Genomic DNA, 10,180 nt, shown 5'->3' with positions numbered 1-10,180 from the left:
TCTTACTTAACCGAGACACCCAAATGCCTCTGGCAGTTTTATTCTTTTTTTTTTTTTTTAAGGAATGAATTTATTCATTTGTTTTAATTAATAAATTAATTTAATTAATCAATTAATTAATTAAATTTGAGAGCGCACGCATGGGTGCGCAGGAGCCAGGGGTAGGGGCAGCGGGAGAGGGAGAGGCAGACCCCCTACCCAGCTTGGGGCTCCATCCCAGGACCTCAGGATCATGACCTGAACTGAAGGCAGATGCTTAATCGCCCCTGGCAGTTTTATTTTTAAAGTTAGAATTTTTATTCCATTTTTGTTCTAATTACTATTTTTTATGATCCAGTATCTTCTTTGAAAGAGAACAATGCCAGTATCTTTGGCATTTTTTAGAAGTGCTCTCATTTTTACTGTAATTTAAATGTAAACACAGTGGTGAATCTCTGCAGGATGGACAAGTACACAGTCATGTAACTATTTTATTATTCAGCAAAAAATACAAGGGCCCTAGAAATCAATAAGATTTTCCAGTCACGTGAACCACCCTTCTCTTGTAGGGGAAAGTCAGGTTGACTTGACCTGCCTCATGACTTCCCCACGTCTGCGAAAGCCCAGGAGACTACGCGAGTCCCGGAGTGGAGGGGTCCGGCGAGCGCTGCCCGCAGCCACCGCCTGGGGTCGCCCGCGGCGCGGTGCAGTCGGGAGGCGACGGCGCAGGCGCGCTGCGCACTGAGGCACTGTGGGTAATGACGACCCGCGCCCGGGGCGCTGCGGGTAGCGCCGCCCCCCCGGCCGCCGGCGTCGCTTAGGCGGGGGAGCGCTGGGGCTCTGAGGGTGAGCTCGTCAGCCGCGGCCGCGGCCCGGGGAGGCGGGGGCTCGGGGTTCTCGGCGGGGTCGCAGCGGTCCGCCTGGGAGGGGCGGTGGGCGGCCTCCCCGCGGGCGGGGGTGGGGGTGGGGGCTGCCCGGGCGACCTGCTTGGGGGCGCGGGGCGGTGGAGCCCGTGCGCCCGGACGTGGGGGAAGGTCGGCCCGGGGCAGCCTGGAGACGCTCGGGCCCGCGTGGCCTCGGGCCGGCGGGGTCCCTGGTCGCGGCCCCCCAGGCCCCGCCGCTGGCCGCCCCCGCCGCTGGCCGCCCCCGCATCGCCCGGCGCGGGGGCCGCGGAGGCTAAGACCCCGCACCGAGGTCATGTTTGAATTTCGTTGTGAAAGTGAAAGGAGGCGTAGGCGCGTGCAGGGTGCCAGGGTGCCCGGGTGCCCGCCGTCCTGGAGCCGGCGTCGCGCGCGTCCTCCGACCGCCAGCGCGTCCCGGGGGAGCTGCGGGCCGGCACCCGGTGCGGCGGCGGTGCTGCGGCGGGCTCGGCGGTGCGTGGGCGCGGAGCCGCAGGGGGCAGGCCGGCTTCAGTCGCGAGCTTCCAGCGTCTCGTAGGTGCCCTCCGCCGTGTTCGCAGGGCTTGGGCAGCGAGGGCAGGACCAATACGGGAACAGTGCTGTTTCGGGGACGGTGGTGTGTGTTGGCCGCATTGGGATTTCCGCGGCCGCCCTGGGGACCGCGCGGGGAGCGGGGGTGAATGGCGCGGTAAGGACTGCCGAGGCTCTACCTCACCTCCAGAGTTGATAAAAAAAATTTAAAAGAGGTGCTCTATTTTAAAAGATTATCTCATACATTTAATGCTGATTTAAACATTGATTTTCTCCTGATCCTTGGTCGCCTCCCCTAATGTTACTAACAGGAACCAGGCCGTCCAGTGTTTGCAGTCTGCATATCCCGCCCTTTGTTTATTCATTTTTTTAAAAAAGATATTCCCTTACTTTTTTTTTTTTAAGATTTAACTTATTTATTCATGAGCGACACAGAGAAAGGCAGAGGGAGAAGCAGGCTCCGTGCAGGGAGCCCGACGTGGGACTCCATCCCCGGTCCCCAGGATCGGGCCCCGGGCTGCAGGCGGCGCTAAACCGCTGCGCCACCCGGGGCTGCCCATATCCCCGCCCTTTAAAGTTTCTCCTACTTATTTTGGGGGATGTGGAGGGAGATGGGGTTATTACATTTAAAATTTATTGTGAAAATTTTACAAACACAGCCCAAAGTAGCAAGAATATTGAAAGATCGTGTCTCTACCCCTCACTCAGCTTCAGTATTTGTCAACGTTCTCTTTTTTTCTCCCTTTTGGTTTTCTCTGCTCAAGTGTTTTGCAGCAAATCCCGCACATCATTTTACCTGTGAATACTTCAGTATGCATCTCTTATGAATAAGGAATTTTTTAAAATGTTTATTAAAATTTGTATTAAAGTATAATAAACATAGAATGTTATATTTGTGTACAGCATATTGACTCAGCAATTTTCTACACGACTAGATGCTTACCTTGATAAGTATAGTTACTGTCACTATACAATGTTATTGCAGTATTATTGGCTATATTCCGTATGCTGTACTTTTCATCTCTGTGACTTATTTTATAACTGGAAGTTTGCACCTCTTAATCCCCTTTATCTATTTTGCCTATACCCCCACCCCCACCATTTTGTTCTCTGTATCTTTGAGTCTGTTTTAGGTTTGTTCATTTGTTTTGTTTGTACATTGGTTCATCTATCAGTGGACCCTCAGGTTGCTTCCATATCTTGGCTGCTGTAGATAATGCTGTAATAAACAGGAGTGCGTGTATCTTTTTGAATTAGCATTTTCATTTTCTTTGGGTAAATACCCAGTAGTGAAATTACTGGATCATATGGTAGTTCTATTTTTAAGTTCTCTAGGAAGTTCTTTTTTTCACGTAGACAAGTCTTTTTAACACTAGCCATTCTGACAGGTGTGAGGTGGTATTTCATTGTAGCTTTGATTTGCATTTCCTTGATGAGTGATGTTGAGCATCTTTTCAAGTGTCTGTTGGCCCTCTGGATGTTGTTTTTGGAAAAACGTCTATTCAGATCCTCTGCCAATTGGAAATTTTTTTTTTTTTTTTTTGGTGTTGAGTTGTGTAAGTTCTTATGTATTTTGGATTATTAACCACTTATTAGATATATCATTTGCAAATATCATCTCCCATTTAGTAGAGGTTGTCTTTGTTTTGTTGATCGTTTTTTACTATACAAAAGCTTTTTTATGTTGATGTGGTCAGAATAGTTTATCATTACTTTTGTTTTTCTTGCCTGAAGAGGCATATTTAGTAAAATGTTGCAACAGCTGATGTCAGAGAAATTACTGCCTCTGTTTTCTTGTAGGAATTTTATAATTTCAGGTTTCACATTTAGGTATTTATTTATTTTTAAAGATTTTATGTATTTATTCATGAAAGAAACAGAGGCAGAGACATAGAGGGAGAAGCAGGCTCTTCACAGTGAGCCTGATGACATTTAGGTGTTTAATCCATTTTGAGGGTTTTTCTCTTTTTAAAATTCCAAGACAGTTAACATCAGTGTTACATTAGTTTCAGATGTACAATATAGTGATTCAGTAATTCTATACATTACTTAGAGCTCATCAGGATAAGTGTATAATGAATCATTTTCACCTATTTCACCCATCTTCCCCTCCCCTTCTTCTCTAGTAATCATCACTTTGTTCTCTATAGTTGAGTCTGTTTTTTTGTCTTTTTCCTCCCTTTGTTCACTTGTTTCTTAAATTCCACATATGAGTGAAATCATTTTGTATTTGTCTTTTTCTGACTGGCTTATTTCACTTAGCATTATACCCTCTAGATCCATTCATGTTGTTATGAGATTTCATTCTTTTTTTTTTTTAATGTCTGATAATTCCATTTTTTTCTGTGTGTGTGTATCAAATCTTCTTTATCCATTCTTCTGTCATTGGATAATTAGTTTGCTTCCATATTTCTGCTATTGTAAATAATGCTGCAGTAAACAGGGGTACATATATCAGTTCAAATTAATGTTTTCATATTCTTTGGGTAAATACCTAGTAGTGAAATTACTGCATCATGTGGTAGTTCTATTTTTTTTTTTTTTTTGAGGGACCTCCACACTGTTCCACGGTGGCCACACCATTTGCATTCCCACCAACAGTGGAACCCTGCTTGAGGGTTCATTTTTCACCACATCCTTTTTAACACTTGTTTCCTGTATTTTTTATTTTAGCCATTCTGACAGGTGTAAGGTGGTATTTTGTTGTGGTTTTGATTTACATTTCCCTGATGATTAATGATGTTGAACATCTTTTCATGCATCTCTTGGCCATCTGTCTTCTTTGGAGAAATGTGTTCTGCCTATTTGTAATTGGTTTATTTGGGGGCTTTCTGGTGTTGAATTGTACAAGTTCTTCATATATTTTGGATATTAACCCTTTATTGCCTGTATCACTTGCCAATATACCCATCCAGGATGTGTTTTAGGTTTGTTGATTGTTTCCTTTGCTGTGCAGAAGCTTTTTATTTTGATGTAGTCCTAATAGTTTATTTTTGCTTTTGTTTCTCTTGCCTTAAGAGACATATCTAGAAAAACGTTGCTGTAGCTGATATCAGAGAAATTACTACATGTGCTCTTACCGGATTTTTCGGTTTCAAGTCCCACAGTTAGATTCTTAATCAATTTTGAGTTTATTTTTGTGTATGATGTAAGAAAGAGATCCTGTTACATTCTTCCACATGGAGCTGCCCACTTTTCCCAACACCATTTGTTGAAGAGACTTTTTCCCATTGCATATTCTTTCCTGCTTTGTTGAAGATTAATTGACATTCTAATAATGGGTTTATTTCTGGGTGTTCTTTTCTGTTCTACTGACCGATGTATGTGTCTATTTTTTGTGCCAGTACAATGCTGTTTTGATTACTACAGCTTTGTAATATATCTTGAAATCTAGAATTGTGATACCTCCATTTTTGTTCTTTCCTAAGATTGCTTTAGCTATTTGTAGCTTTTTTGTGGTTCCATACAAATTTTAGGATTTCTTGTTCTAGATCTGTGAAAAAGGCTAATGATGTTTTCATAGGGATTGTATTTAATGTGTAGATTGCTTTGGTAGTATGGAGATTTTAACAATAATTATTCTGATCCATGAGCATGGGATATCTTTCCATTTATGTCATTTTCAATTTCTTTCATCAGTGTTTTATAGTTTTCAGAGTATAGGTTTTTTACCTCCTTGGTTTAGTTTTTTCCTGATTTTATTATTTTTCAGGCAATCATAAATAGGATTGTTTTCTTACTTTCTCTTTCTGCTACTTTTAGTGTGTAGAAATGCAACAGATTTCTGTATATTTACTTTATTTCCTGTGACCATACTGGACTCATTTATCAGTACTAGTAGTTTGTGTATGTGTGTGTGTAGTTTGGCTTTTGTTTTGTGGTTTTTTTGTTTGTGTGTGTGTGTGGAGTCTTTAGGGTTTTCTGTATATAAGTTTCATGTCATCTGCAAGCAGTGCAAGTTTTACATCTTTTTTACCAGTTAGGATGCCTGTTATTTCTTGTCTAATTGGATTGCTATGGCTAGGACTTCCAGTATCATATTGAATAAAAGTGGTGAGAATGGATATCCTTGTCTTGTTTTTGATCTTGGGGGAAAAGCTTTTAGTTTTTCACCATAAGTATAATGTTGGCTGTGGCCTTATTATGCTGATGTATGTTCCTTATAAACCTGCATTGGTGAAGGTTTTTATCATGAATGGATGTCGTTCTTTGTCAAATGTTTTTTTCCTTTTTGCATCTGCTGAAATGATTATATGGTTTTTGTGCTTTCTCTCATTGATGTGATATATTACATTGGTTGGTTTGTGGATACTGAACCACCCTTGCAGCCCAGGAATAAATCCCACTTAATTGTTGTAAATGATTTTTGTAATGTATTGTTGGGTTTGGTTCACTAATATTTTTTGAGAATTTTTGCATCTATGTTCATTAGAGATGCTGGTCTGTATTTCTTTTTTCTTTTTTTTTCTCTTTCTTTTTGTGGTGTCTTTATCTGTTTTTGGTATCAGGGTAGTGTTGGCCTCATAAATGAATTTAGAAGTTTCCTTCTTCTATTTTTTGGAATAGTTTGAGAAGAGTATTTATTCTCTTTTAAATGTTTGGTAGAATTCACTTGTGAAGCTGTCTGGTCCTGGACTTTCGTTGGTTGGGAGGTTTACCAGTGATTCAGTTTCACTGCTGGTTAAATGAATAAGATGCTGGTTTCATTGATCTGTTCTATTGGATTTTGTAACTTCTATTCCATTTACTTCTGCTCTAATATTTATTATTTCTTTCCTTCTACTGGCTTTGGGTGTTTTTTTTTTTTTTTTTTTTTCTTTAGGTGTAAGGTTAGGTTGTTTGAGATTTTTCTTCTTAGAGGTAGGCCTGTATTGCTGTATACTTCTCTTTTGGAAGAGCTTTTGGTGCATCTCAGAGATGTTGGACTGATATGTTTTCATTTTTATTTGTCGCCATGTACTTTATTTTTTTCTTAAAAAATTTTAAAGCCTATTTTTTAAAAAAGATTTTATTTATTTATTCATGAGAGACTCAGAGAGAGAGGCAGATACACAGGCAGAGAGAGAAGCAACCTCCATGCAGGAAGCCCGGTGCAGGATTTGATCCCAGGACTCCGGGATCATGTCCTGAGCCAAAAGCAGACACTCAACTGCTAAGCCACCCAGGCGTCCCATTGCCATGTACTTTTTGATTTCTTCTTTGATTTCTTAGTTCACCCATTCATTAGTAGCATGTTATTTAACTTCCATGTATTTGTGCTCTTTCCAGATTTTTTTCTTGTGGTGATTTCTATTTTCTTAGTGTGTGGTCAGAAAAGATGCATGGTATGATTTTGATCTTATTGAATTTGAGACTTGTTTTGTATCCTAACATGTGATCTCTTCTGGAGACTGTTCCATATGCACTTGAAAAGAATGCATATTTGTTTTAGGATGGAATGTTGTGGATAATTCTGTTAGATCCATCTGGCCCAATATGTCAGTCAAAGCTAATGATTCCTTGTTGACTTTCTGTTTGGGCAATCTATTCATGTAAGTGGGGTGTTAATTAAGTTCCCTTACTATTATTTTATGACTATTAATTTTCTCCTTTATGTTTATTAGTAGCTGTTTTTTGTATTTGGGTCTTCCCATTTTGGGTCACAAATATTTACAATTGTTACATCTTTTGTTGGATTGTTCCCTTTATGATTATGTAGTGTCCTTCTTTGTATCTTGATTTTGTCTGTTTTATAGTCTGTTTTGTCCTAATATATATATATATATATATATATATGTGTGTTTTTATATATATATATATATATATATTGCCACCTTGGCTCTCTTATCACTTCCATTTGTGTGATAAGTGCTTCTCCATCCCTTTTTTTTTTTTTTTAAGATTTTATTTATTTGACAGAAAGAGAAAAGGAGAGGGAAGCAGGGAGGGAGGCAGGCATAAGCAGGGGGAACAGCAGGCAAAGGGAGATGAAGAAGCAGGCTTTCTGCTGAATAGGGAGCCCAAGGCGGGGCTCCATCCTAGGACCCTGAGATCACGATCTGAGTCAAAGGCCAACACTTAACCAACTGAGCCACCCAGGCGCCCCTCCATCCCTTAACTTTCAATCTGTGTGTGTGTCATTAGGTATGAAATGAAGCTCTTGTGGACAACATGTAGATGGGTCTTGTTTTTTATCCATAATGCCATCCTGTGTCTTTTGATTGGTGTATTAGTCGATCTACATTCAAGGTGATCATTGTCAGGTATGTATTTATTGCCATTTTGTTACTTCTTTCATGGTTGTTTTTGTGGTTCTTGTCTGTTCCTTTTTTCTTTTTGTCTCTTAGTTTGCTGGCTTTCTTTAGCAACATACTTCACTTTCTCTTTGTTTTTTGCTTATCTGTTACTGGCTTTTGATTTGTTATTATTAGATTTATAGATCTCATGTATATAGCAGTTTATGTTAAGTTGATGGTCGCTTAAGTTTGAACCTGTTCTTTATTCTTCTCCCTACCATGTTTTAGGAATATATATCATATTTTACACTCCTTTATTTTGTGAATCCTTTGATGTTTTTTAAAGATTATAGTTTTATTTATTTGAAAGTGAGAGTATGCAAGTTGGGAGAGAAGTAGAGGGAGAGGGACAAGCAAACTCTGTACTATGTGCAGAGTCTGACATGGGGCCTGATGTCTTGACCCTGAGATCAGGACCTGAGCTGAAATCAACAGTTGGACACTCAACTGACTGAGCCACCCAGGAGCTCCTCCCTTGACTGATTTTTATAAATATACCTAGTTTTACTGCTTTTGTGCTTCCTACTTTTTTTACTCCTTCTTATGGTCTTTTGTTTCCACTGATAAAGTCCCGTTTAATGTTTCTTGGAGGGCTGGTTTAGTGGTCATGAATTTTCTGTAACTTGTTTGTCTGTTAAACTCTTTATTGGTCTTTCTATTCTGAATGATAGCCTTCCCAGACAGAGTATTCTCCGTTGCAGATTTTTTCCTTTTAGCACTTTGAATATTTTATGCCACATTCTCTGGCCTGCATAGTTTCTGCTGAAAAATCAGCTGATGGCCTTATGGGGTTTCCTTATTTGTAACTGTTTTCTTTTCTCTTGTTGCTTTTAAATTTCTCTCACTGCCTTTTGCCATTTTAATTACTATAGGTCTTGGTGTGGACTTCCTTGGGTTTATTTTGTGGGAGACTCTATGCCTCCTGCATCTGGATTTCTCTTTCCTCCCCTAGATACAGTAAGTTCTCAGCCATTTTTTTCTTCAAATAAATTTTCTGCCTCCTATAATCTCTCTCTCTTCTCTCTCTCTCCTTCTGGGATCCCTATAATACAAATGTTACTACTCTTGATAGTGTCTCTTTGTTTCCTAAGTCTGTTTTCATTTTTTGTTGTTTTTTCTCTTTCTTGTTCAGCTTGATTACTTTCCATTTCTCTGTCCTCCAGGTCACTGATCCATTCTTTTGCTTCCTCTAGTCTACTGTTTATTCCTTCTGATGTATTTTTAATTTCAGTTATTAAGTTTTTCATCTGTGATTAGTTTTCTTTTATGTTTTTTATCTCTTTGTCAGGGGGTCTCATTGAGCTCCTCCACTCTTTTCTCAAGTCCAGTGAGTATCCTTATGACCATTGTTTTAAATTCTCTACCAGGCATATTATCGCCATTTCATTTAGCTCTTTTGCTGTGATTTTGTTCTGCTCTTTCATGTGGGACATATTTCTCTCATTTTGTCTAACTGTTTTTGTGTGTTAGGAAAGTCAGCTATGTCTCCTACTCTTGAAAGTCATGGCCTTTTTTTAAAAAAAAATTTTATTAGAGAGCACAGGATGGTGGGGAAGGGCCAGGAGGAGGAGAACCAGACTGCCCACTGAGCAAGGAGCCTGCTGTGGGACTCGATTCCAGGACCCCAAGATCATGACCTGAGCTGAAGGCAGACGCTTAATGGACTGAGCCACCCAGAGGCCCCTGAAAGTCATGGCCTTATGGAGAATAGGTTTAGTGGTGTCCTGCTGTGTCTCCTGTTCACCAGAACCTGGCACTTCAGGGCTCTCCTGTGTGTTGCATGCACCCTGCTACCGTGGCAGAGCCGCTCTTACCTTTAGATTAGTCATCTGCGGTGGCTCTCTTTGCCTGTTGAAGGCAGGGTTTGGTCCCTGTGTTGTTGGTCAGCCAGTCTGGGCTGCCTTGGGCTTAGTTGAGTCAGACCAGGTGTCTGCCAGAGCTGTGGTAGCACCAAACTGCAGGGTGCCTCTCTGTGTTGTCCCCTGAGAAGCTTTTGTTGGTGGATGGGCCCTGCAATGTGACCAGTTGTCTTACTCCAGCCCTCTGTTGGGGCCGCAGTGGGACTTGTGTGGCTATCTTTCTTTCTCTCTGGGGCAGGAGTCACTGTGGAGGGGAAGCTTGCCCAGTCCCAGGCTTGTGGCACCAGTTTGGATGGGCTCTGCCAAGAGTGTATTGGAGGGGACAAATTCGCAGGGGAATGTGGATATAGGCCCTAAGGTCTCAGCAAGGATTATGCAGGTCCATTGAGGGAAGGGACCTGGAGCTGCTTTAGAAGACTGCTGCCTCACTTCGGGGAGCATGGTGCACAGGGCCAGCAGGAGGGACCAGCATCCCCTGGGCCTGAGGTCAATTGGGTTGGAGGGGATGGATCCTCAGAAGAGTGCAGGGTCAGGCATGGATTGTTAGCAAGGGTTGTGTGGGGCTGTTCTGGGAGAGCTGCAGCAAGGCCCGGCCTGGGGACAGGGGTGGACAGATCTGCAGGAGAACACGGTGGGA

The 10,180-nt window shown here is 41.6% G+C and overlaps 1 protein-coding gene across 1 annotated transcript in view; it reads left to right on the top strand.

The window, feature by feature from the left end:
* Nucleotides 1–739: 739 nt before the first annotated feature.
* The window catches only part of ZNF169 (zinc finger protein 169), a 45,794-nt gene continuing 36,353 nt past the window's right edge, over nt 740–10,180 (top strand). The window contains exon 1 of the mRNA XM_049092782.1: nt 740–825. The gene's annotated coding sequence lies outside the window, so the exon portion shown is untranslated. The remainder of the gene's footprint in view (nt 826–10,180) is intronic.

This window comes from Canis lupus, chromosome 1 (assembly GCF_003254725.2).
Source record: "Canis lupus dingo isolate Sandy chromosome 1, ASM325472v2, whole genome shotgun sequence".
NCBI classification, from domain to species: Eukaryota; Metazoa; Chordata; class Mammalia; order Carnivora; family Canidae; genus Canis; species Canis lupus.
Note: the sequence above shows the minus strand (reverse complement) of the source record. Positions and strands in the feature narration are given on the sequence as shown.